General features: G+C 43.8%; 1 protein-coding gene across 3 annotated transcripts in view; it reads left to right on the top strand.

The window, feature by feature from the left end:
* Positions 1 to 24,211, top strand: part of fam135a (family with sequence similarity 135 member A) — a 329,943-nt gene that overhangs the window by 6,249 nt on the left and 299,483 nt on the right. The window contains exon 1 of one of the 3 annotated variants that reach the window (XM_060851932.1): positions 12,714 to 12,756. The exons of the other annotated variants lie outside the window; for them this stretch is intronic. The gene's annotated coding sequence lies outside the window, so the exon portion shown is untranslated. Of the gene's footprint in view, positions 1 to 12,713; positions 12,757 to 24,211 lie in introns of those variants that run through there. 3 annotated transcript variants of the gene reach the window in all.

Here is a 24,211-nt window from a genome sequence, read left to right as displayed (position 1 = left end):
TCCCCTTTTGTATCTTGTATATCTTAATTAGATCTCCCCTCGTTCTTCTAAACTTCAGAGAGAGTAGGTCTAACTGCTGAAACACACTTCATAAGATAAACTGGTCATCCCTGGAATTAATCTATTGAATCTTCTCTGAACTGCCTCGTTGCAACAACTTCCCTTATCGAGTAAGGGGATCAAAACTGTACACACTTCTCCAGATGCTGGCTCACTAATATCTTGTACATCTACAGTAATACTTTCCTAAAAATATTCTATTCTTTTGGCAATAAATGCCAAAATTCCAATTGCCTTCCAAATTAATTAGTACCTGCACACTAAATATTTGCAATTCATGCATGAAGATATTCAGATTCCTTTGCACTGAAGTACGCTGAATTTTAGGTTAGATTATTTAGTGTGGAAACAGGCCCTTCAGCCCAACAGGTCCACACTGACCCTCCGAAAAGCAACTCACCCAGACCCATTCACCTACATTTACCCCTTCACCTAATACTACGGGCAATTTAGCATGGCCAATTCACCTAACCTGCACATTTTTGGACTGTGGGAGGAAACCGGAGCACCTGGAGGACACCCATACGGACACGGGGAGAACGTGCAACTCTATACAGGCAGCTGCCCAAGACGGTAATTGAACCTGGGTCTCTGGTGCTGTGAGGCAGCAGTACTAACCACTGTACCACCATGCCGCCCATTTTAAAGCAATTACCAACCCTGATGCAGCAGGGTCAGGGTTTCTCTCTCCATTAAGATAATTTGCCTTTCTGTTCTTTCAACAATAATGGATAACCTTGTTTTTATCCATGTTAAATGTTAGCCCATTCACCGTATCCATTTGTAAATTTCTGATTTCTTTATCGCAACTTATATTTTAATGCAATATGCAAATTTGGCTATATTTCCTCTGATCCTGCATCCAAATCATTATTTAGATTATAAATAGTTATCATCTTACTAGTCAAATCTTAACAACCAGAAAAAGCATCATTTATCCCAACTGTCAGCTTTCTGTTGGTAAGCCAATCCTCCATCCAAGTAAATAAATTGCCTCACTCCCATGTGGTCTTACTTTGCGCATTAACCTTTTGTGCAGGACCTGGATGTCCTCTTGTGGTGCAGTGGCAGAGTGCCTATTCCTTGAAGGCCTGTGTTCAAGTTCTACCTTCTCCAGATGTGTGTAATAACATCACTGACATAGGTTATTTAGGTTAAAGAAAATATTTTGTGCAGCACCTTATCAAAGTCCACACACACTACATTTGAAAGATCTCCACTATCCAATTTGTTTGTTACAACTGCAAAGCACTCTAGCAAGCTATTAATGTGATCTGTTACTCAAAACCTTTCTGACTTTGGATTGCATTTTGTTTTTCCAAATGACCTGTTATTGCTTCCTTAATAGATTCTAATAATTTCCCAATGACAGATGTTTAACTGGGCTATAGGTTCATTTTTCTGCCTCCCTCCCTTTTTAAAGATCACCATAATAGAATTTTCCACTGGATTCTTTCCTGTATTCAGGAAATTTTGGAATGTTATGACCAGTGGTTAACACTGCTGCCTCACAGCGTCAGGCACCCGGGTTTGATTCCAACCTTGGGTGACTGTGTGGAGTTTGCACATTTTCTCCATGTCTGCTTGGATTTCCTCCAGGAGCTCCAGTTTCCTCCCACTCCAAAGATATGCAGGTTAGGTGAATTGGCCATGCTAAATTGCCCGTAGTATTCAGGGATATGTAGGTGATGTGCATCGTTCAGGGAAATGTAGAATAATAAGGTAAAGGAATGGGTCTTGATGGGTTACTCTTTGGAGGGTTGGTGTGGACTTGTTGGGCCAAATGGCCTGTTTCCACACTGTGGGGATTCTATATTCTGTTCTGTTCCATTCTATAATTTCTGCTGCCACTTCCTTCAAGACCCCAGATGTAGGCCATCAAGACCTCTCATCTTCCCTGCCTTCATGGATTCATACAGCACAGAAAAAGCTCTTTGCCCCATCGAGTCTGCACTGTCATAAGTACCATTAAAAGTGCACTAATCCCACGTTCCTGTATTTGCCCCATATACTTTAATCCTAATATTTTGCTCAGTACTTTTTGCTAGTGATGTTGATTGTTATGGATTCCATATTTATACGTTCATTTCTACACTGCGGAAATCAGGAAACTCTTGTGGGTTCAGCTGTTTAAGCTGAATGAAAAAAGTATATCTACAAGTCGAATTGATGTTGTTTGGAATTCTATCCTTTGCTCCTATTGATTGAGTGCCCAGTTTCTGCCAGCAGAGCACAACAGCGGTAAAATCAAAAATTTGTCAAGGGCAATTACCTATTTCAAATGATTTATTTTGGAAGTGTGAACATAAGGGAGACACTTTTCTGGGGGAAGTGAAATGTAAAGCAGCTTATTTTGTTGACATGGTTCTGATAGTCTGACTTCCATACAAATTAAATTAGAAAGTGTGCACATCTAAATACACTTTACCATTAAATTGTAATATAACTAGGACTATATTTATCATTTTTAGTAGAACATACAAGGATTTGGAAATTCTGTTAGTATTAGATTTGCTTGTGTTTAATTTGTGCTGGGAGCTAGATTTGCAGGATCGTTCCTTTTAGGATGAGATTAGCATTGAACATTTTATCCCTGGAGAAACCTTTTCAAGGTATGGGACTATTTTGAATTGAAGGACTCAAGTTGTTGACTTAGTAACCATATTTTAGCAGTTATGGCACTGAGGACCAGTAAAGACCTCTCTTTGAGACTTTTCATGGTTTCGAGTTTGCAGTTGTAGCTGTTTTTCGACTGTAATGAAGACAATTGTTAATGTAGTTTATAATTATTATCTGAAATAAATTTTAATGATTGCATTAAGCTAATGTTTGTTTGTACTAATTTAATTTTTAAAGAAAATCTCTGGGAATTGCAACATTAAAGCTTTGTATTGTTCCAAATAACTTGAAGAATAAAGGAAAGCAATTTCATTGCATTGAATTTTCACAAGATGGGCGGCACGGTGGCACAGTGGTTAGCACTGCTGCCTCACAGAGCCTGAGACCCGGGTTCAGTTCCCGACTGGAATTTGCACGTTCTCCCTGTGTCTGCGTGGGTTTCCTCCGGGTGCTCCGGTTTCCTCCCACAGTCCAAAGATGTGCGGGCCAGGTGAATTGGCCATGCTAAATTGCCCGTAGTGTTAGGTAAGGGGTAAATGTAGGGGTATGGGTGGGTTGCGCTTCGGCGGGTCGGTGTGGACTTGTTGGGCCGATGGGCCTGTTTCCACACTGTAAGTAATCTAAATCTAAATCTAAACTATGGGAATTTTTGTGTAAAAGGAGAACTTGTTAGTTGCAGCTTTTAATATAGATCTTTGTAATTGGAACAAGTGTGTTTCCCAGAATTCTTTATTCAAAAGTTTGAAATGCAACAGTCATAGAGTCCTCGAGATATACAGCATGCTGACCAGATATCCTGACCCAAAATAGTCCCACCTGCCAGAACCCGGCCCATATCCCTCCAAACCCTTCCTATTTATATGTCCATCCAGATGCCTTTTAAATGTTAAAATTGTACCAGCCTTGCCACTTCCACTGGCCGCCCATTCCACACATGCACCACGCACTGCGTGAAAAAGTTGCCACTTAGGTCTCTTTTATATCTTTCCCCTCTCACCCTAAACCTATGCCCTCTAGTTCTGGTCTCCTCCACCCCAGGAAAAGACCTCGTCTATTTACCCTATTCATGCCCCTCATAATTTTATGAACCTCTATAAGTTAACCTCATAGTCTCTGACGCTCCAGGGAAAACAGACTGAGCCTACTCAGCCTCTCCCTATAGCTCAAATCCTTCAACTCTGGCAACATCCTTGTAAATCTTTTCTGAACCCTTTCAAGTTTCACAACATCCTTCCCATAGGAAGGATACCAGAATTGCACACAATATTCCAACAGTGGCCTAACCAATGTACTGTACAGCCGCAACAGGACGTCCCAACTCCTGTACTCAATACACTGACCAATAAAGGAAGCATACCAAATGCCGCCTTCACTATCCTATCTACCTGTGACTCTACTTTCAAGGAGCTATGAACCTGCTGTCCAAGGTCTCTCTTCAGCAACACTTCCTTGGACCTTACCATTAAGTCTATAAGTCCTGCTAAAATTTGCTTTCCCAAAATGAAGCACATCGCATTTATCTAAGTTAATCTCCATCTGCCACTCCTCAGCTCATTGGACCAAGGTCCCATTGTAATCTGAGGTAACCTTCGCTGTCCACTACACCTCCAATTTTGGTGTCAGCTGCAAACGTAGTATCTATACTTACTTTGTTCACCTCCAAATCATTTATATAAATGATAAAAAGCAGTGAAACCAGTACTGATCCTTGTGGCACTCCACTGGTCACATGCCTCCAGTCTGAAAAATAACTTTTCACCACCACTCTTCTACCTTTTGAGCCAGTTCTGTATCCAAATGGCTCGTTTTCCCTGTATTCCAAGAGACCTAACCCTGCTAATCAGTCTCCCATGGGGAACCTTGTCGAACGCCTTGACTGAAGTTTACTGCTCTGCCCTCATCAATCCTCTTCTTCAAAAAAAACTCAATCAAGTTTGTGAGACGTGATTTCCTATGCGCAAAACCATGTTGACTATCCCTGATCAATCTTTGCCTTTCCAAATACATGTACATCCTGTGCCTCAGGATTCCCTCCAACAACTTGCCCACCACCAACACCAGGCTCACCAGTCTATAGTTCCCTGGCTTGTTCTTACCACCCTTCTTAAACAGTGGCACCATGTTAGCCAATCTCCAGTCTTTCAGCAAGTCACCTATGAGTATCGATGATACAAATATCTCAGCAAGAGTCCCAGCAATCATTTCCCTAGCTTCCCACAGAGTTGATCGTGGATGCGATGGTGATTATTTTCCAGAGTTCGATAGATTCGGGATCAGTTCCTGCGGATTGGAGGGTGGCTAATGTTGCACCACTTAAGAAAGGTGGGAGAGAGAAAGCAGGAAATTATAGACCACTTAATCTGACCTCAGTGGTGGGAAAGATGCTGGAGTCTATTATAAAAAATGAAATTACGATACATCTGGATAGTAGTAACAGGATAGGTCAGAGTCAGCATGGAGTTATGAAGGGGAAATCATGCTTGACTGATCTTCTGGAATTTTTTGAGGATGTAACTCTGACGATGAACGAGGGAGATCCAGTAGATGTAGTGTACTTGGACTTTCACAAAGCTTTTGATAAAGTCCCACATAGGAGGTTAATGAGCAAAATTAGAGCGCATGGTATTGGGGGCAAAGTACTAACTTGGATTGAAAGTTGGTTGGCTGACAGGAAACAAAGAGTGGTGATAAACCGCTCCATTTCAGAATGGCAGGCAGTGACTAGTGGGGTACCGCAGGGATCAGTGCTGGGACCACAGCTTTTTACAATGTATAGAAAATGGTATTAGTAATAACATTAGCAAATTTGCTGATGATACTAAGCTGGGTGACAGGGTGAAATGTGAGGAGGATGTTAGGAGATTACAGGGTGACCTGGACAGGTTAGGTGACTGGTCAGATGCATGGCAGATGCAGTTTAATGTGAGTAAATGTATGGTTATCCACTTTGTTGACAAGAACAGGAAGGCAGATTACTACCTAAATGAAATCAATTTAGGTAAAGGGGCAGTACAAAGAGATCTGGGTGTTCTTGTCACCAGTCAATGAAGGTAAGCATGTAGGTTCAGCAGGTAGTGAAGAAGGCAAATAGCACGCTGGCCTTCATAACAAGAGGGATTGAGTATAGAAGCAAAGAGGTTCTTCTGCAGCTGTACAGGGCCCTGGTGAGACCACACCTGGAGTATTGTGTGCAGTCTGGTTTCCAAATTTGAGGAAAGGCATTCTGGCTATTGAGGGAGTGCAGCATAGGTTCACGTGGTCAATTCTTGGAATGGTGGGACTACCTTATGCTGAAAGACTGGAGCGACTGGGCTTGTATACCCTTGAGTTTAGAAGACTGAGAGGGGATCTGATTGAGACATATAAGATTATTAAAGGATTGGACACTCTGGAGGCAGGAAACATGTTTCTGCTGATGGATGAGTGCCGAACCAGAGGACACAGCTTAAAAAGATGGGGTAGACCATTTAGGACAGCAATGAGGAGAAACTTCTTCACCCAGAGAATGGTGGCGGTGTGGAATGCTCTGCCCTAGAGTGCAGTGGAGGCCCAGTCTGTGGATTCATTTAAGAAAGAGTTGAATAGAGCTCTCAAGGATAGTGGAATCAAGGGTTATGGAGCTAAGGCAGGAACAGGATACTGATTAAGGATGATCAGCCATGATCATATTGAATGGTGGTGCAGGCTCAGGGCAGAATGGCCTACTCCTGCACCTATTGTCTATTGTACACCTGATCAGGTCCTGGGGATTTATCCGGGAGAAAGTGAGGACTGCAGATGCTGGAGATCAGAGCTGAAAATGTGTTGCTGGAAAAGCGCAGCAGGTCAGGCTGCATCCAAGGAGCTGGAGAGTCGATGTTTCGGGCATGAGCCCTTCTTCAGGAATGAGGAGAATGTGCCAATCAGGCTAAAATAAAAGGTAGGGAGGACCTGACAAGGGAAAAGACCACTCCCTCCGTGACTCCGTCTACACCCCCCACCAACCCAACCTCCACTCCCGGCACCTTCCCCTGCAACCGCAAGAAATGCCAAACTTTCGCCCACACCTCCCCGCTTACTTCCCTCCAAGGCCCCAAGGGATCCTTCCATATCCGCCACAAATTCACCTGCACCGCATCATTTACTGCATCCGCTGCACCCGATGTGGCCTCCTCTATATTGGGAAGACAGACCGCCTACTTGCGGAATGTTTCAGAGAACACCTCTGGGACACCCGCACCAACCAACCCAACTACACCGTGGCTCAACTCTTCAACTCCCCCTCCCATTCCACCAAGGACATGCAGATCCCTGGACTTCTCCACCGCCAGACCATAGCAACACGACAGCTGGAGGAAGAGCGCCTCATCTTCTGCCTAGGAACCCTCCAACTACAAGGGATGAACCTAGGTTTCTCCAGTTTCCTCATTTCCCCTCCCCCCCCCCCACCTTGTCTCAGTTCCAACCCTCGAACTCAGCACCACCTTCCTAACCTGCAATCTTCTTCCCGACCTCTCCGCCCCCACCCCCACCCCCACTCCGGCCTATCACCCTCACCTTAACCGCCTTCCACCTAGCGTGTTCCCAACGCCCCTTCCCCAAGGCCCTCCTCCCTACCTTTTATCTTAGCCTGCTTGGCACACTCTCCTCATTCCTGAAGAAGGGCTCATGCTCGAAACGTCGACTCTCCAGCTCCTTGGATGCTGCCTGACCTGCTGCGCTTTTCCAGCAACAGATTTTCAGCTGGGGATTTATCCACCTTTATGCATTTCAAGACATCCAGCACTTCCTCCTCTGTAATCTTGACATTTTTCAAGATGTCACCATCTATTTCCTTTCATTCTATATCTTCCATGTCCAGAGTAAACACTGATCCAAAATACGACTTTAGTATCTCCCCTATCTCCTGCGGCTCCAAACAAAGGCTGATCTTTAAGGGACCGTATTCTCTTCCTAGTTACCCTCTTGTCCTTAATATATTTGTAAAAAGCCGTTTGGATTCTCCTTAATTCTATTTGCCAAAGCTATCTCATGTCCCCTTTTTGCCCTCCTGATTTCCCTCTTAAATATACTCCTACTGCCTTTATACTCTTCTAAGGATTCACCCAATCCATCCTGCCTATACCTGACATATGCTTTCTTACTTTTCTGAACCAAATCCTCCAATTTCTTTAGTCATCCAGTAATCCTTATACCTATCTGCCTTTCCTTTCACCCTAACAGGAATATACCATCTCTATTTATCTCATTTCTGAAGACTTCCCATTTTCCAGCTATCCCTTTACCTGTGAACATCTGCCCCAATCGGCTTTTGAAAGTTCTTGACTAATACGATCAAAATTAGCGTTCGTCCAATTTAGAACTTCATCTTTTAGATCTGGTCTATCCTTTCACATCACTATTTTAAAACTAATAGAATTATGGTCGCTGGCCCCAAAGTGCTCGCCTACTCACACCTCAGTCACCTGCCCTGCCTTATTTTCCAAGAGTAGGTTAAGTTTTGCACCTTCTCTAGTGAGTACATCCGCATACTAAATCATAAAATTTTCTTGTATATACTTAACAAGTCCCTCTCCATCTAAACCCTTAACGCAATGGCAGTCCCAGTCATGTTTGGTTAAAATCCCCTATCATAACCACCTTATTATTCTTATAGATAACTGAAATCTCCTTACAAATTTGTTTCTCAATTTCCCTCTGACTGATAGGGGTGCTAAAACGCAATCACAATGAGGTGATCATCCATTTTCTTATTTCTCAGTTCCACCCAAATAACCTCCTTCGACGTATTTCTGGGAATATCTTCCCTCAGTATAGCTATAATGCTACCCCTTATCAAAAACATCACTCCACTTTCTCTCTTGCCTCCCTTTCTGTCCTTCCTATAGCATTTGTATCCTGGAACATTAAGCTGCCAGTCTTGTCCATCCCTGAGCCACATTTCTGTAATTGCTATGATATCCTAGTCCCATGTTCCTAACCATGCCCCGAGTTCATCTGCCTTCCCTGTTAGGCTTTTTGCATTGAATTAAATGCAATTTTATTTGTCAATCCTACCTTGTTCTCTGCTGTGTCCATGCCTGCCCTGACTATTTGTCTCACTTCTTTTCTTGACTGTACCTGTCGCAGATTGATCTCTTTCCTCACTATCTCCCTGTCCCCCCCCAACACACACACACTCTTGCTGTTTTAAATCCTCCCGAGCAGCTGTAGCAAATCTCCTTCCCAGTCCCCTTCCAAAGGCCTTTGATAAGGTGCCACAGAGGAGGCTGCTGAGCAAGGTGAGGGCCCATGGTGTTTGAGGTGAGTTACTGAGATGGATTGAGGATTGGCTGTTGGGATAAAAGATTCTTTTTCGGAATGGCAGCCGGTGACAAGCGGTGTCCCTCAGGGTTCAGTGGGGCCACAGCTGTTCACATTATATATTAATGATCTGGATGAAGGGACTTGTGGCATTCTAGCGAAGTTTGCCGATGATATGGAGTTAGGTGGACAGGCAGGTAGTACTGAGGAACTGGGGAGGCTACAGAAGGATCTAGACAGTTTGGTAGAGTGGTCCAGGAAATGGCTGATGGAATTCAATGTGAGCAAATGCGAGGTATTGCACTTTGGCAAAAAGAATAAAAGCATAGACTACTTTCTAAACGGTGAGAAAATTCATAAAGCCAAAGTACAAAGAGATCTGGGAGTGCTAGTCGAGGATTCTCTGAAGGTAAACATGCAGGTTGAGTCCGTGATTGAGAAAGCGAATGCAATGTTGTCACTTATCTCAAGAGGGTTGGAATATAAAAGCACCATTGTGCTACTGAGACTTTATAAAGCTCTGGTTAGGCCCCATTTGGAGGACTGTGTCCAGTTTTGGTCCCCACACCTCAGGAAGGACATACTGGCACTGGAACGTGTCCAGCGGAGATTCACATGAATGATCCCTGGAATGGTTGGTCTAACATGTGAGGAACGGCTGAGGATCCTGGGATTGTATTCATTGGAGTTTAGAAGATTAAGGGGAGACTTAATAGAAACTTACAAGATAATACATGGCTTGGAAAGGGTGGAAGCTAGGAAATGTTTTCTGTTAGGCAAGGAGACTAGGACCCGTGGACACAGCCTTAGAATTAGAGGGGGTCAGTTCAGAACAGAAATGCGAAGACATTTCTTCAGCCAGAGAGTGGTGAGCCTGTGGAATTCATTGCCGCAGAGTGCAGTGGAGGCCGGGACGCTAAATGTCTTCAAGGCAGAGATTGATAGATTCTTGATGTCACGAGGAATCAAGGGCTACGGGGAGAATGCGGGTAAGTGGAGTTGAAATGCCCATCAGCCATGATTGAATAGCAAAATGGACTCGATGGGCCAAATGGCCTTCCTTCCACTCCTATGTCTTATGGTCTTAATTCAGGTGCAATCCATCTTTCTTGTGCTGGTCACTTCTACCGCAAGGAGATTCCAATGATCCAAAAGTGTGAATCTTTCTCCCACACACTAGCTCCTCAGCCATGCATTCATCCTATTCCTACCCTCACTAGCTCGTAGCATCACTAGTAATCCATTTATTACTACTCTCGAGGACCTCCTTTTTTAATTTCCGGCCTAACTCTCCATATTCTCCCTTCAGAATATCATCCTTTTCCCTTCCTGTGTCATTGGTTCCAATGTGTGCAATGACCTCCTGCTGGGTCCTCTCACCCTTGAGAACATGCTGCATCCTCTCTTAGGAACCACGTGCAGGCAGTCTCAGGGTTGCAATTTGAGTCAAATTGTAAGTTGAAAAGTGTGGAGCTGGAAGCGTTTGAGGGGCAGGAGAGTTGACATTTTGAGCATAACCTCTTCATCAGGAAAGAGTGGGTGGCCCAAGCCAGCTGAGAGATAAATGGGAGAGCAGGGGGTGGGATTGTTGGGTGGGGAGGGGTGTGGGGGGATGGGGGGGGGCAGAAGTAGCTGGGAATGCAATAGGTAGATTGAAGGGTGATGGTGATAGGTCAGAAAGGAGGGTGGAGCGGATAGGTGGGAAGGAGCACTACACTTTTCGACTCTGATCTCCAGCGTCAGCAGTCCTCACTTTCTCCCAATTGAGTCTACTTGTAAGTCGATTTGTACACAAGTCAAGCACCACAAAAACGGAGATCTCCTGGTTTAATGGTAATGGTGGAGTGCGGAATATTAGTGCGGCCTTTAGGTTTCATATTGTATTGGAGGACAGTTCAGCTGTTGACAGCCCACAACACCTCATGGATGCACAGTTGCTAGATATGCTCAATCTGTCCTGTTCTGCACAATGGTCATGACACTCAAGACAATGCAGGTCAGCGTGAAGATGGGATTTCATCTCCAGAATGATTGTGCAGTTTCATTCTTGCAGTAGATAAATTGTTGAATTCCCTCATTCAGTGTTCATTCTGTATTCTAGCCATCTGCATTTGGTTCTCCCAATCGTGTTTGACATGGAGTACTGATTCATCAGGTGGGTGGTGGTGGGGTCGCGGTGGGCGGGGAGTCACTTGCTGGAAATGATTTATTTTCATCTGCAGCCTCTTTTTTAAAAAAAATAATCTGCAAGTAATTTACATTCTCCTGTAATTTTAGTTTTGTCCCGGCAATTGCAAGTTTATTTCCCTTCAAGTGATTTCTGACAAAGATGTCAGAATACTGCTTCCAAAGATGTGATTGTTCAAGGGGGGGAATACAGTCAAATTAATTCTGCAGTACCAAGCTTACCATCAAATAATAAGTGGGTTAATTCACGTAAATAATAGAAGTGTATTACGATGTGTTCCATATACTGTGAATTTCATTATGGCATGGAGCTGTTGTGGTTCCCAAAATAGGGGAATCTTTGTTTCAACCTTCATTTTGGTCATTAAATGTAAGATAAATAATTTTCTAACTTATGCAATCCAGCTATAAATAAAATGGTTATACTTTTTGAATTCCACTGTCTGCGTTAAAACGGATTTCAGCTGTACTTCACATTCTCATGATTTTCTTTCCAAGTTGATGCGCCACCTTGTGTTATCTTTGGTGCTTTAGTGAGATGTAGATTGGAACTCCCCCTAGCATAAAAGCAGTTTTGTTAAAGATACTTATCACTTCACTTCATAGAGGCTGTTAACTCACTCACTGTAACTGTGTCCACAGTTGCTGTTAACAATCTGCACACTAATCTAGAAATTGAAGTATACAGGTGCCAAAATATCTAATAAAATTCCCCAGCCTGACAAACCCAATGAAGCTATAGTATAGTTACTTCTGGTTTAGCAAAAAATAACTTTGAGCTCAAAGCAATGAATGAGAAACTCCCGCCAGCCTCTGCAAACATATAGATGGCAGGCTGGAAAGAGAGTGTATTTTAAGTGGCCATTGATGAGTTTCTACAGAAATGAGTAACATATTAAGTGTTCGAACCTTGACAGAAGCATAATTAGTAGAATTAATCAATGTTGCCAAGAAACATCGCCCTTCCATTAAACTTCAGGTCACAGTGCAGAAGGAAAGCATTACATTTCTAGATAATATGGAATTTAAGTGATCAAAAAAATTAACAGCATAAACAAGCAAAATAATAACTGAAAAGTATGTACATACGCATATGATTACTTCATGCATTGAAATTGAAACTTTAAACTATTATGAGTTGAGCACCTCCTCAAAGGAAATAAAAGAAAGACAATGGTTTCAGGATTAATTCTTACACTTTGTTTTTAGCCAAGTTTGAAATGTGTCTAGTTTTTCTGGAGAGGTTTTTGCTTTGACTCCTAAAGTGTTTTCTCATATGGTACCAAGCTCACCACCTTAATTACCTACCATACTCCTGTGTCTCAAGTCTGATTTCCACCCCACCTGTTCCTGGAGCAACTCTCCATTCAATCCATACCCCAAATTCACCAAACTTCTCTTGACATTTGCTCCAGGCATGGCTGGCAGGGAAATCAATGCCCTACTTTGTGTACAGGGACCTGGAGGTTCTGTTTTGCAGGCTGGTACTGAGACAGGACTCATCCCCAAGGACTAACAGTGGAGGCCGTGACATCAGACCATCGCCAACGTGGTCTGATTAGCCACCCAGGTTAAAGCAGTCTCAAGTTTGGAGAAATACCCAGCACTGTAGGTATAAGATTAATGGCTTTCTCCACTTCACTCTCACTCAACCTACCACTGCTACTGCAACCTCTTCTCATTAAGGCTTGTGCTGTGTTACTCTAATTGCCTGCAGTATCTTCCCTCATTCACTCTCACCTACTCCAACCTCTGACACCACTAACCCTGTATGCCCTCTGCTCGATTTAATTACTCACTTGCTTGGGATACTTCCCCATCTGCACCAGAAGAAATAACTGTGTCACCCATTTTCATCTTCCTTTCTACCTGTCTCTTTATCATTCCAGAAGAAAAACTGACCTTGAAAGGACAGGAGGGACAGGGCAAGTAGCGGGGTGCCCAACATTCAGTTTTTCACTCCTTTTATGGAGGATCCTGACTCTGCTAAACCTAGAATGGCTGCCTCCAAGTCCCTAGTCATAGCCACACAACATAGAAACAAACCACATCTGTGTTGACCAACAAACATTAAAGTATACTAATGTTGATCTATAACCTACTATGCCCTGGCATTTTAAATGCTTATCCAGATGCAACTTAAATGTTGAGAATATCTACCTCCACCACACTCTCAGGCAACATGTTCCATATTTCTACTACCCCTGCGTGAAAAAAGTAATCTTCTGATCTCTAAACCACTGGCCCTTCACCTTAAACTTGTGCCCTCTGGTCTGCCAGGTGAAAATGATACTAATGTTCAACCTTGTCTATGCCTCTGATGCATACAAAATTGTGAATCAGATCCCCTCTCAGCTTTCTTTACTCCAAGGAAAACAAACTGAGGCTATCCAGTCATAATCAAGACTTTTCATCCCAGGCAACATCCTGGTGAATCTGCTGTACACCCTCTGCAGTGCAGTTTCCTTCCGGTAGTGTGGTGACCAAAATTGCATACAGTTGTTTTCCGTGGTTACTTGGACCAGTTTCTATGTAAACTTTTTTTCAGGTACTATACTTGTGAGACAAATAAAGGGTTGATATGCAGTTCAGTGCAAATTTATTCACAAAATGCACTAAACACCCAAAAGGAGCATTAGGCTGAATATTAACCAAATCCTTACTCTTTTGCTATAAAACTCCTGATGCTTCACAGGAGCAATGTTTAAGCAGCACTGAATAGGCAGGAAAGAGAGATTTTGGAGCAAATGCAGGTAGATGGGATTGATTTAGCATGGTATCATAGTCAGTGCAGCAATGGTGTAAAAAGGACCTGTTTGTACAGTGTTCAAAGTTCTTCCATTAATTGCTCTGTTAAATTGCAATGTTAAATCTTTGTCTTTGCAGTCTTTAGATTAGATTACTTACAGTATGGAAACAGGCCCTCCGGCCCAACAAGTCCACACCGACCCGCCGAAGCGCAACCCACCCATACCCCTACATTTACCCCTTACCTAACACTACGGGCAATTTAGCATGGCCAATTCACCTGACCCACACATCTTTGTGACTGTGGGAGGAAACCGGAGCACCCGGAGGAAACCCACGCAGACACGGGGAGAATGTGCAAACTCCACACAGTCAGTCGCCTGAGGCGGGAATTGAACCCAGGTCCCTGGCGCTGTGAGGCAGCAGTGCTAACCACTGTGCCACCGTGCCGTCCTAAACTACTGCTGGCTACCAGACTAGGACCAGGTATTACCTCTGTAGTATTACTGTTAGTTTGGTCAATTTTGAACTTGAAGGTTGGTCTCGCAGGTGGTTGTCTTCTCTCTCCCCCACTTTCCAGGTAGTTGGAGCTCCACAGCTGAGCCATGTCAAATCAGGAGGTGTTGCTTCTTATCCCTCCCTGGTGTCTGCTTCCAGGTTGTTCACTATTCCTCAGTCAGTCTTCAGTTCAGTGGAATCCGTGATGATGTACACGCAAGACACTGGGGCTGATGTGTTAAGGGAATGTTCGCCTCCCCATATGTGATCATAGCAGGAGCCTGGAGCTCCAATACACAAAACCAGTCTCATTTTCCAGGGCAAGTATGGGCTGGACTTTACCTGTCTTTCTCTTATTTGAAGGCTTTGTGCTTGACATGTCCCAAAAGTCCCATCAGGTCTGACTGCTCAAAGGTTGCAATTCTGATTTTGGGCCTAGCTGTTCAGGCCTTGTGATTACCTGGCCACAGCCCTTCCTCTTAGAGTCAAATGAACATCAACAAAATAGGATAATTGAACTCTGGCCATGCTGTTCCCACGGGGCAGCAAGTGGGTCCCAACTGACAGCATCAACTATCTAAAATGATTACCTACTAAGAAATTGAAGAAAGATAAAATTAAATACAAACAAACACAAGGAAGAACAAAGTTAAAAATCACACGACACCGGTTATAGTCCAACAGGTTTATTTGGAAGCACTAGTTTTGAACAATGCAGTGTTGGCGACTAATATAACTGTACATTGTTCGTGGATGTGTGGTCAGCTCATATTTAGTTACCAATAAGCTCAGATAGCTTTCATCATGTTGGCGACGGATCAGCAGGACTGCTTTCAGCCGTCTGAGCCTGGGGCTCGTCCGCTCTTGTCTTTTAAAACCTTTTGAAACGGTGGCAGCCTCCAGGCGGTTGGACACAGCAACAGCAGTAAGTTCACAATTCCTCCCGTCGATCAAGGACGGCAGCCTCTGAGTCAGCAGTTCATGACTCCTCCCGGGCGGGGACAGCGGCGGCAACGCCCATCTCCTCCGTGCGATTGGAGGCAGCAGCGACTGTAAAGCTTTTCCCAGTATTCAGAGACGGCGTTGGCAATGAAAGACTGCAGGCCGCGGGTAGGCCCAGGTGCCTGCGTCGGAGGCTGAGCGATCAACGCAGCGTCATTGAGATGGGACTTTAAGATCTGGCCATTTTTGTTTCTTTTTGCGCTTTTTTTATTTCTATTTTAAAAATTTCTGTTTTTTTGTAACCAAATGGTGCCCGAGAATTGTGACTGTACACTTTTTAACTGTACTCCTATATTCCTCTACCGTTGCCTGACAATAAAATCTAATTCTAATTCAATAGTTTCAGCTGTTCTTATTCTTTTGTACATTTCCTGTAGGGTGTTACACCTAAACCTGGATTGATTAAAGAAACTAAGCTGTACCAGGAGCGTTATTTATAGTTAGGCGGGCTATCAGTTCCTAAAATGAAACCAGTCGCGAGTTTCATAGTTCTGATGATGATGAAGTCAGAGCTCTAAGTGGGCGGGCACTAGCTGCTGCGGAATGATTCTTCCATAGCTTCTGCACTGGTGCACCATATCAGATACTTGTGCATTCGGATGCCACTTCAATTCCTTAATATGTGGCCAGACCGTTATTCATTTCCTTTTTTTAAGGCTATGGGTTGGTCCTTGGCCAACCTTCAACCATGGGATGGAATTTGGTAGCTGTGAGGGCCTGGGAATTGGGCCAGTGTCTTGAATACTTTCAAGGATGTGTGGAACTGGTTGTTGATGTTTTGGGAACCACATGCTTTCATCTGGTTTATGTGGTGCTATCCAGTCTTCCCAGCGTCTACTAGCACCATATAAACCGCCTTGTTCACCACTGGTTGAGGTCCTCAGTATCTGGGGCAGGAAATGCTCCTGGCTGGAAGACCTAAGATGTCATTTATTGTCCTGGTTCAAACATAATGGGGTTGACTTGTCCATTGAAGCATGCTTTATTTGATCTCTTTTTCTGACCTGCCCAAACAGGTGGCATGGTGGCACAGTGGTTAGCACTGCTGCCTCACAGCGCCTGAGACCCGGGTTCAATTCCCGACTCAGGCGACTGACTGTGTGGAGTTTGCACGTTCTCCCTGTGTCTGCGTGGATTTCCTCCGGGTGCTCCGGTTTCCTCCCACAGTCCAAAGATGTGAGGGTCAATGAATTGGCCATGCTAAATTGCCCGTAGTGTAAGGTAAGGGGTAAATGTAGGGGTATGGGTGGGTTGCGCTTCGGTGGGTCAGTGTGGACTTGTTGGGCCGAAGGGCCTGTTTCCACACTGTAAGTCTAATCTAATCTAACCTACCTTTTGGATAGCCTGGACATTGTCTGGTAATACTTTGTCTTTTTGTGACTAAGGGCTGAGCGTTTTGGTTCAACTAAATCCATGCCCAGCAGGTGTTTGATCCCAGACATGTGCCATTTAGTCTATCCCGTGGAGCTCAAGACTGTCTGTTTGCATGTTTATTTATTTGTTTCTTACCAAAGTTAACACAAAGGATAGAACGGTGAACTAGATTGTGCTGTTGTGCTGGGCAACTCTTCTAAGCACCTGTTTAAGGGTGCCTTTCATTCTTTTCACTATCTAACTGGACTGGTGATAGTATGCGATGTGGAACATTTGATCAATGCCAGACAAGTTGATCACATCTTGCAGTGAAATGAGTGCCTTGTTCTGATTCTACTTTGAGGGAGGCCGCACTTGCTGGATTAGGATGGTTGCTGTGACGTTAGTGGTATTTAGTTCAAGTAAGGAAAGCAAACCATATGCTAGATGTGTCAACAATGACAATATATTTGTGCAGTCCCCTCCCCACCCTTCAATCTCCATAGAGGTTGGTAAGGGGCTGATCTAATCAATCTGGATGTTTGTCCAAGGGCTGTCTATATATCAGGTGTATCTCAGTTCTCTTTTAGTGGCATATCTGTCAGGATTATTTTGGCTGCAGACTAGCCAATTGGCAGTGGAAGGCTGTATGCCCTTATCCATCTTTGGTTACCGGTACACACCTTTAATTCTTTCTCTGGTGGCCTCTGGTCCTTGATGGAAAAGCACAACACATCAGGCAGCATCTGAGGAGAAGGAGAATCGACATTGTAAGCTGAGGAGGTGGAGAGATAAATGAGAGTGGGGTGGGAAGAACATAGATGAGAATGTGATAAGTAGATGTAGGTGGGGGTGATGGTGATAGGTCAGAGAGGAGGGTGAGCACATTGCCATGTGATTGGTCGGCCCCAATGCGGAAGATTATGCGTTGTTCCTCCTGGTGTCAGGTAGTGAGGGTGTGGCAATGGAGGAGGCCCATGACCTGCATGACCTTGGCGGAGGGGGAGTTGAAGTGTTCAGCTATGGGAAGGTGAGGTTGGTTGGTGGGGTGTCCCGGAGATGTTCTCTGAAGCACTCTGCAAGTAGGCGTCCTGTCTCCCCAACATAGAGGAGACTGCATCAGAAACCCCGCAGGACCTCACGTTCTACCCCACCAACCTCTGTATACGTCGCATCATCCTCCGCCATTTCTGCCACCTACAAACAGACCACACTACCAGAGATATATTTCCCTCCTCCCCCCAAATACACTTTCCATTAAGTCCCTCCACGACTCTCTTGTCAGGTCCACGTCCCCCCACCAGCCCACCTTCCCCTGCCACCGCAGGAAATGCAAAACCTGTGCCCACATCTCCCCACTCACCTCCGTCCACGGCCCGAAAAGAGCCTTCCACATCCATCAAAGTTTTACCTGAACTTCCACACATCATTTAATGTATCCGTTGCTCTCGATGCGGTCTCCTCTACATTGGGGAGACAGGATGCCTACTTGCAGAGCGCTTCAGAGTACATCTCCCCGACACCCGCACCAACCAACCCTACCACAACATGGCTGAACACTTCAGTCCCCCTCTCACTCTGCCGAGGATATGCAGATCCTGGGCTTCTTCCATTGCCACACCCTAACCACCTGATGCCTAGAGAAAAAACACCTCATCTTCAGTCCTGGGATCCTCCAACCACACAGTATCAATGTGGATTTCGCCAGTTTCCTCATTTCCCCTACCTGCACCTTATCCCAGTTCCAACCTTCCAACTCAACACTGCCCTCATGACCTGTCCATCTTCCTTCCCACCTATCCACTCCAGCCTCTTGTAAGGTTGCACAGAAACACAACCATCGCATTATAACAGAAAGGACAGTAGGTGTTATATATAGATCACCTGGTAGCAGCTTCAAAGTGCTAGCTTGTATAAATGTTGAAATCAGGCAACTATTTAACAAAGACAGAGTAATATTAATCGGAGATTTTAATCTTAACATAGACTGGAAGAGACAGACAGGCACCTACAGAAATGTTGTGAATTTCTGTATTTATCCAGGACTTTTTCCTTCAGCATTGTATTGGTAGCAACAAGGGGACAACAATACTGGATCTAGTAATGAGCAATGAACATGAGTTAATTAGTGTCCTAGTTGTGCCTGAGCATTGATCATATAGTGATCATAACGTTATTGAGTTTAATATATATTGTTTGTAAGAGACAAGCAAAGTTCAGATACTAGAATTTTGGATTTAAGTAAGGCAGATGAGGCAAAAACTGTCCACAATAAATTGGGAAACTGCGCTGATAGGTAACAAGTAACCAAGGTACAGCGGATGGTGTTCAAAAAAACATTTAATGGCATTCAGAAGCAGTTTGTATCCATGAGAAGGAAAAGCTGTTGCTCACAATAAGAACAGCCATGGGCATCCAGGGAGGTAAGGACAGCATAAATCTTTTTAAAAAGGGCTCATAAAAATGCGAAGAACAGTACTGTTCCCTCAGAATGGAGCAAATACAAAGGGCCACAAAGCGGCTTATAAGAGCAGCTAAAAAGGATTATGAAAGGAAACTTGCAAGGGATATAAAAGGCAAGAAAGATACTATTGATCCACTGAAAGCCCAGAGTGAGGATATTGTCAGTAATCATGAGAAAATGGCAGACATGTTGAAAGATTATTTTGCTTCAATATTCACAGCGGAAAAAGAGGATAGCTTTCTGGAAGACTCAAAGAAGTTAAGTTTAGCACAGTGTCGCTTAAGTAAAGCACCAAAAATGGGGAAATTAATGGAACTGAAGAGTGACAAATAGAAGACCTGTTGGTTTCCATCCGTGGGGGTTAAAGGAGGTAGGAATGCACATTTGTAATGCCCTAATAATCTGAGTTCCTTGGCTTCAGGAGTTTACTTCTGGGTTGGAAAGTTGTTCATATAACTGTGCTGTTTAAGAAGGATGACAGAGAGAAACCAGGGGATTATAGACCAGTCAACCTGACCAGCTGTGGTGGAGTTTATAATCAAGGTTAGGGAAACTTTTTTCCCCTGGAGCATAAAAGATTGAGGTGCATAGATAAGGTAGATAGTGAGCAGCTTTTCCCCATGGTAGGTGAGTTTAAAACTAGACGGCATAGGTGAGAGAGAAAAGATACAAAGGAGTCCGGGGCAATTTTTTCACAGAGGGTTTGGAACAGGAATGTAATGGCAGTGGCAAGTCCAATTTTGTCATTTAGGAAACATATAGACAGGTACATGGATGGGATAGCTATGGAGAGATATGGACCAAACACAGGCACATGGGACTGAGTTAATTGTGACAACTGAGCGGCAGCACATTGGGCTGAAGGGGAAACGCCTGTTTCCATGCCTTAAACTTCTATGACTATAATTAATCATTTTGAAAAATTTGTTAATTGGGGAGAGTCAGTATGGATTCATGAAGGGTGGCCAAGCCTGACACATTTCATTTTTTTTGAAGAGGTAACAGTGTACAGAGCTAAGTTGATAGATGCTGTTTATGTGGCCTTCCAGAAGGCCTATGATAACGTCCCACACAACACTGTGTTAGCTAAGGTGGAAGCCCAAGGAATTGGGAGGAAATTACTGACATGGATAGGAAATCAACTGAATGGCAGAGGCTGGTACAATTGCAATATTTAGGAGGCATTTGGATAGGTGTATGAATAAGAAGGGTTTGCAGGGATATGGGCCAGGTGCTGGCAGGTGGGACTAGATTGGGTTGGGATATCTGGTCAGCATGGACTGGTTGGACCGAAGGGTCTGTTTCCATACTGTCCGTCTCTATGATTATGACTCTATGACAGAAAATAGAGTTAGAATAAAGGATAAGTACTCACATTTTGGAGGATATGACTAATGGTGTCCCACTGGGATATGTGTAGGAGCCTCAGTTATTCACTATTAATTCATAATTTGGATAATGGCATAAAATGTCAAATATCCAAATTTGCTGACACCAGCATAAAATTGCAACTATATATGGGTTGATTAGGTGAATGGGCAAAACTGACGCACAAAGATTTTAATATCAGTTGTGAGGTTATCCACTTTCAACTGAAAAAGGATAGTTCAGGGTATTTTGTTTTAAGAAAACACAAAGTTAAATAGGGCTTATGCCTGAAATGTCAACTCTCCTGCTCCTGAGATGCTGACTGACCTGCTGTGCTTTTCCAGCGCCACATTTCTCAACAAAGTTAAATATCGCCTTTGTTCAATGAGATTGAGATTCAGATGCATAGTTCTTTAAAATGCCATGAACAGATGTAGAAAATAGTGAAGAAGGTAATGGAATGCTGGCTTTCATATTTAAAGGATTGGATGTAGGGATGCAGATGTTATTCTGCAGTTACACGAAACCTGATTTATATCTACATAGAGTACTGAGAACAGATCTGGGCACCACACCTTTGGGAAGTATGTTTTAGCTTTGCAGGTTTCCAAGGATGATACCTAGACTTCCAGGGGTTACATTAAGAGGAGAGATTAGATCGATGAGGCTTTTTATTCAGAATTTAGACGGTTAAGGGGTGACCGAGTTGAGGTTTTCAAGATACTAACAGGGAAAGACAGGGTACATAACAATAATTATTTCCACTGGGGCATAGACCAAGAGTTAGGGCTGAGCCATTCAGGAGATATGTCAGAAAGCACTTTATATGCAAAGAGTAGTTGAGGTTTGGAACACTTCCTCAAATGCTAATTCAATTGTTAAATTTAAATCCGAGGTATTTTTATTAAGCAAGGGTTTCAAGGGATATACGTCTAAGATGGGCTGTTGATCAGCTGTGATCCCGTTGAATGGCAGAGCAGTTTCAAGGGATTAAATGGCCTGTTCCTGTTCCTTTAAGGTTGTCAACCTTAGTTTGGCTCATAGCAACAGTATGTACCTGTTCAGGAGTCAGGGGCTGCCAATGGTTTGTTCTCTCTGACACTTTGCTCGGCCAGTTCATCTGCCCTTGTATTCCCAGCCAGGGAAAAATTTATGATGTTCCCTGACTTTAATAATATCACACTCGTGTTATTGGGCAGTTTGGAATATATATTTTAGCAGAGATGTAGAGATTTCCCATCCACCTACACATACGCTTTGGCTTCCCACCATGGTTGGAAGTCAGTTAAAGTGTTACAGACGTGCATGCTATCTTAATTTCCTGAGGTGTAGGGGGAGCCTTCATGTCATAGAGATATACAAAACAGAAACAGACCCTTTGGTCCAACTTGTCCATGCGACCAGATATCCTAAATAAAGCTAGTCCCATTTGCCAGCATTTAGCCTATATCCCTCTAAACCCTGCCTATTCATATACCCATCGAGATGCCTTTTAAGTGTTGTAATTATACTAGCCTCTAACACTTCCTCTGGCAGCTTATTCCATTCACATCCTCTCTACATGTAAAAGTTGCCCCTAGGTCTCTTCTAAGTCTTTCCCCTCTCACCTTAAACCCCTAGTTTTGGACTCCCCCTCTAGTTTTAGACTCCCGCCCCCCCCCCCACCACCACCCAGCCCAGGAAAAAGACCTTGTCTGTTCACTCTATCCATGCTCCTCATAACCTTTAAAACTGTTATAAGGTCACCGCTCAGCCTCCATGCTCTAGCGAAAAAAGTCTGAGAAGCTTAAACCTTCCAACCCTAGTAATATCCTTAAATCTTTTCTGAACTCTTTCAAGTTTCACAATATCATTCCTATAGGAGGGAGACCAAAATTGCACTCCGTATTCCAATAGTGGCCTTAACAAAGGCCTATACAGCTGCAACTTGACCTTCCAACTCCTATACTCAATGCACTGAGTAATAAAAGCATGCATACCAAATGCCTTCTTCACTATCCAGTCTAACTGCAACTTCACTTTGAGGAACTACAAACCTGCACTCCAAGATCTCATTGACCAGCAACACTCCCCAGGACCATGCCATTAAGTATATAAGGCCTGCCCTGATTTGCCTTTCCAAAATGCAGCACCTCACATTTATCTAAATTAAACTACACCTGTCACTCCTCAGCTCATTGGCTCATTCAATCAAGATTCCACTGTACTCTGAGGTAGCCTTCTTTGCTGTCCGCTGTCACTCCAATTTTGGTGTCATCTGCAGACTACTAACTATACCTTCTATGTTCACATCCAAATCCATGATATAAATGGTGAAAAGCAGTGGACCCAGAGCCGATCCTTGTGGCGCACCATGGTCACAAGCCTCCAGTCTGAAAAGCAACCCTCCACCACCAAATCTGTCTTCTACTTTTGAGCTAGTTCCATATCCAAATGGCTAGTTCTCCCAGTGTTCTATGCGATTTAACCTTGCTAACCAGTCTACCGTGTGGAACCTTATCAAATGCCTTACTGAAGCCCATATAGATCGCGTCCACCACTCTGTCCTCGTTAATCCTCTTTGTTGCTTCCTAAAAAGAACTCCATCAAGTTTGAGACCTGGTTTCCCAAGTACAAAGCCATTTTGACTGTTCCTAATCAATCCTTGCCTTTCCAAATCCTGTCCCTCAAGATTCCCTCCAGCAACTCACCCACCACCAACGTCAGGCTTAGTGGTCTATCGTTCCCTGGCTTTTCGTTGCTACCTTTTTAAAATAGTGGCACTACGTTAGCCAACCTCCAGGCTTTCGACATCTCACCAGTGGCTATCGATGATGCAAATATCTCAGCAGGGGGCCTATATGGATAGCTCAGCATGTATGTCATGACTGCTAGTTCAGCAGCTTGGATGCTTATTTTGTCGGTGACCTTTAATACTAATTTCACCAGGGGTTTGCCTTGCTGGGTCTCTCCGTATATGTTCGGCATTCTGTTTTCCTAATCCCATTTTCCACTGAGGACATGTCCACAAAATTTTGAAAAGGCTTTGTTTTGGTTTCCCCAATTTCCTTGACCTCTTACCCCTGTTTTGTTTTGGCATGAATGGTCCCTTAGAATCATTCATTGCCACTACCTGGCATTCATGAGGTTCCCCTCCATACCTCAAGTTATCAGTTGCTAACGTCGTGGCTGTGAAACATCAGTCTCCAGTGCCCTGCAGTTTTGGTTTCCACACTGTACTTAATTCGATTGTCCAACGTCAGTTGTATGGGGGTATATTTGGTGAGAATGGTTGGGGGTTAAGTCCAATTATAGAGGCAAAATGCTGTACTGCCCAGACATCTAACAGGAAATGTTTCTCATACTGAAAAAACCTGCTCCGCTGGGGATAGGATTTGGAGACATAGGGCACCAGTCTTATACCTGTCACGCGGAAGCCTGTACCACTGCCTGTTTTAATTCTGAGACAGCTTGCTGCTAGGTCTGTTAACAGGGGACATTCTTTTTTAACAGTTTGATAGATAGGGAGGCTTTCACAAAATCATCTATGTTGTTCCAGCAATACTTGAGTAGGCCTAGAAAAGAAGGCAACAAGCTTACGTCTGTGAGTAGACTCCATGTGCTAAATATTCATTGTGCTTCTTTTCTATC

Source organism: Hemiscyllium ocellatum, chromosome 3 (assembly GCF_020745735.1).
Source record: "Hemiscyllium ocellatum isolate sHemOce1 chromosome 3, sHemOce1.pat.X.cur, whole genome shotgun sequence".
Classification (NCBI taxonomy): Eukaryota; Metazoa; Chordata; class Chondrichthyes; order Orectolobiformes; family Hemiscylliidae; genus Hemiscyllium; species Hemiscyllium ocellatum.
This window is presented reverse-complemented; position numbering and strand designations above follow the sequence as displayed.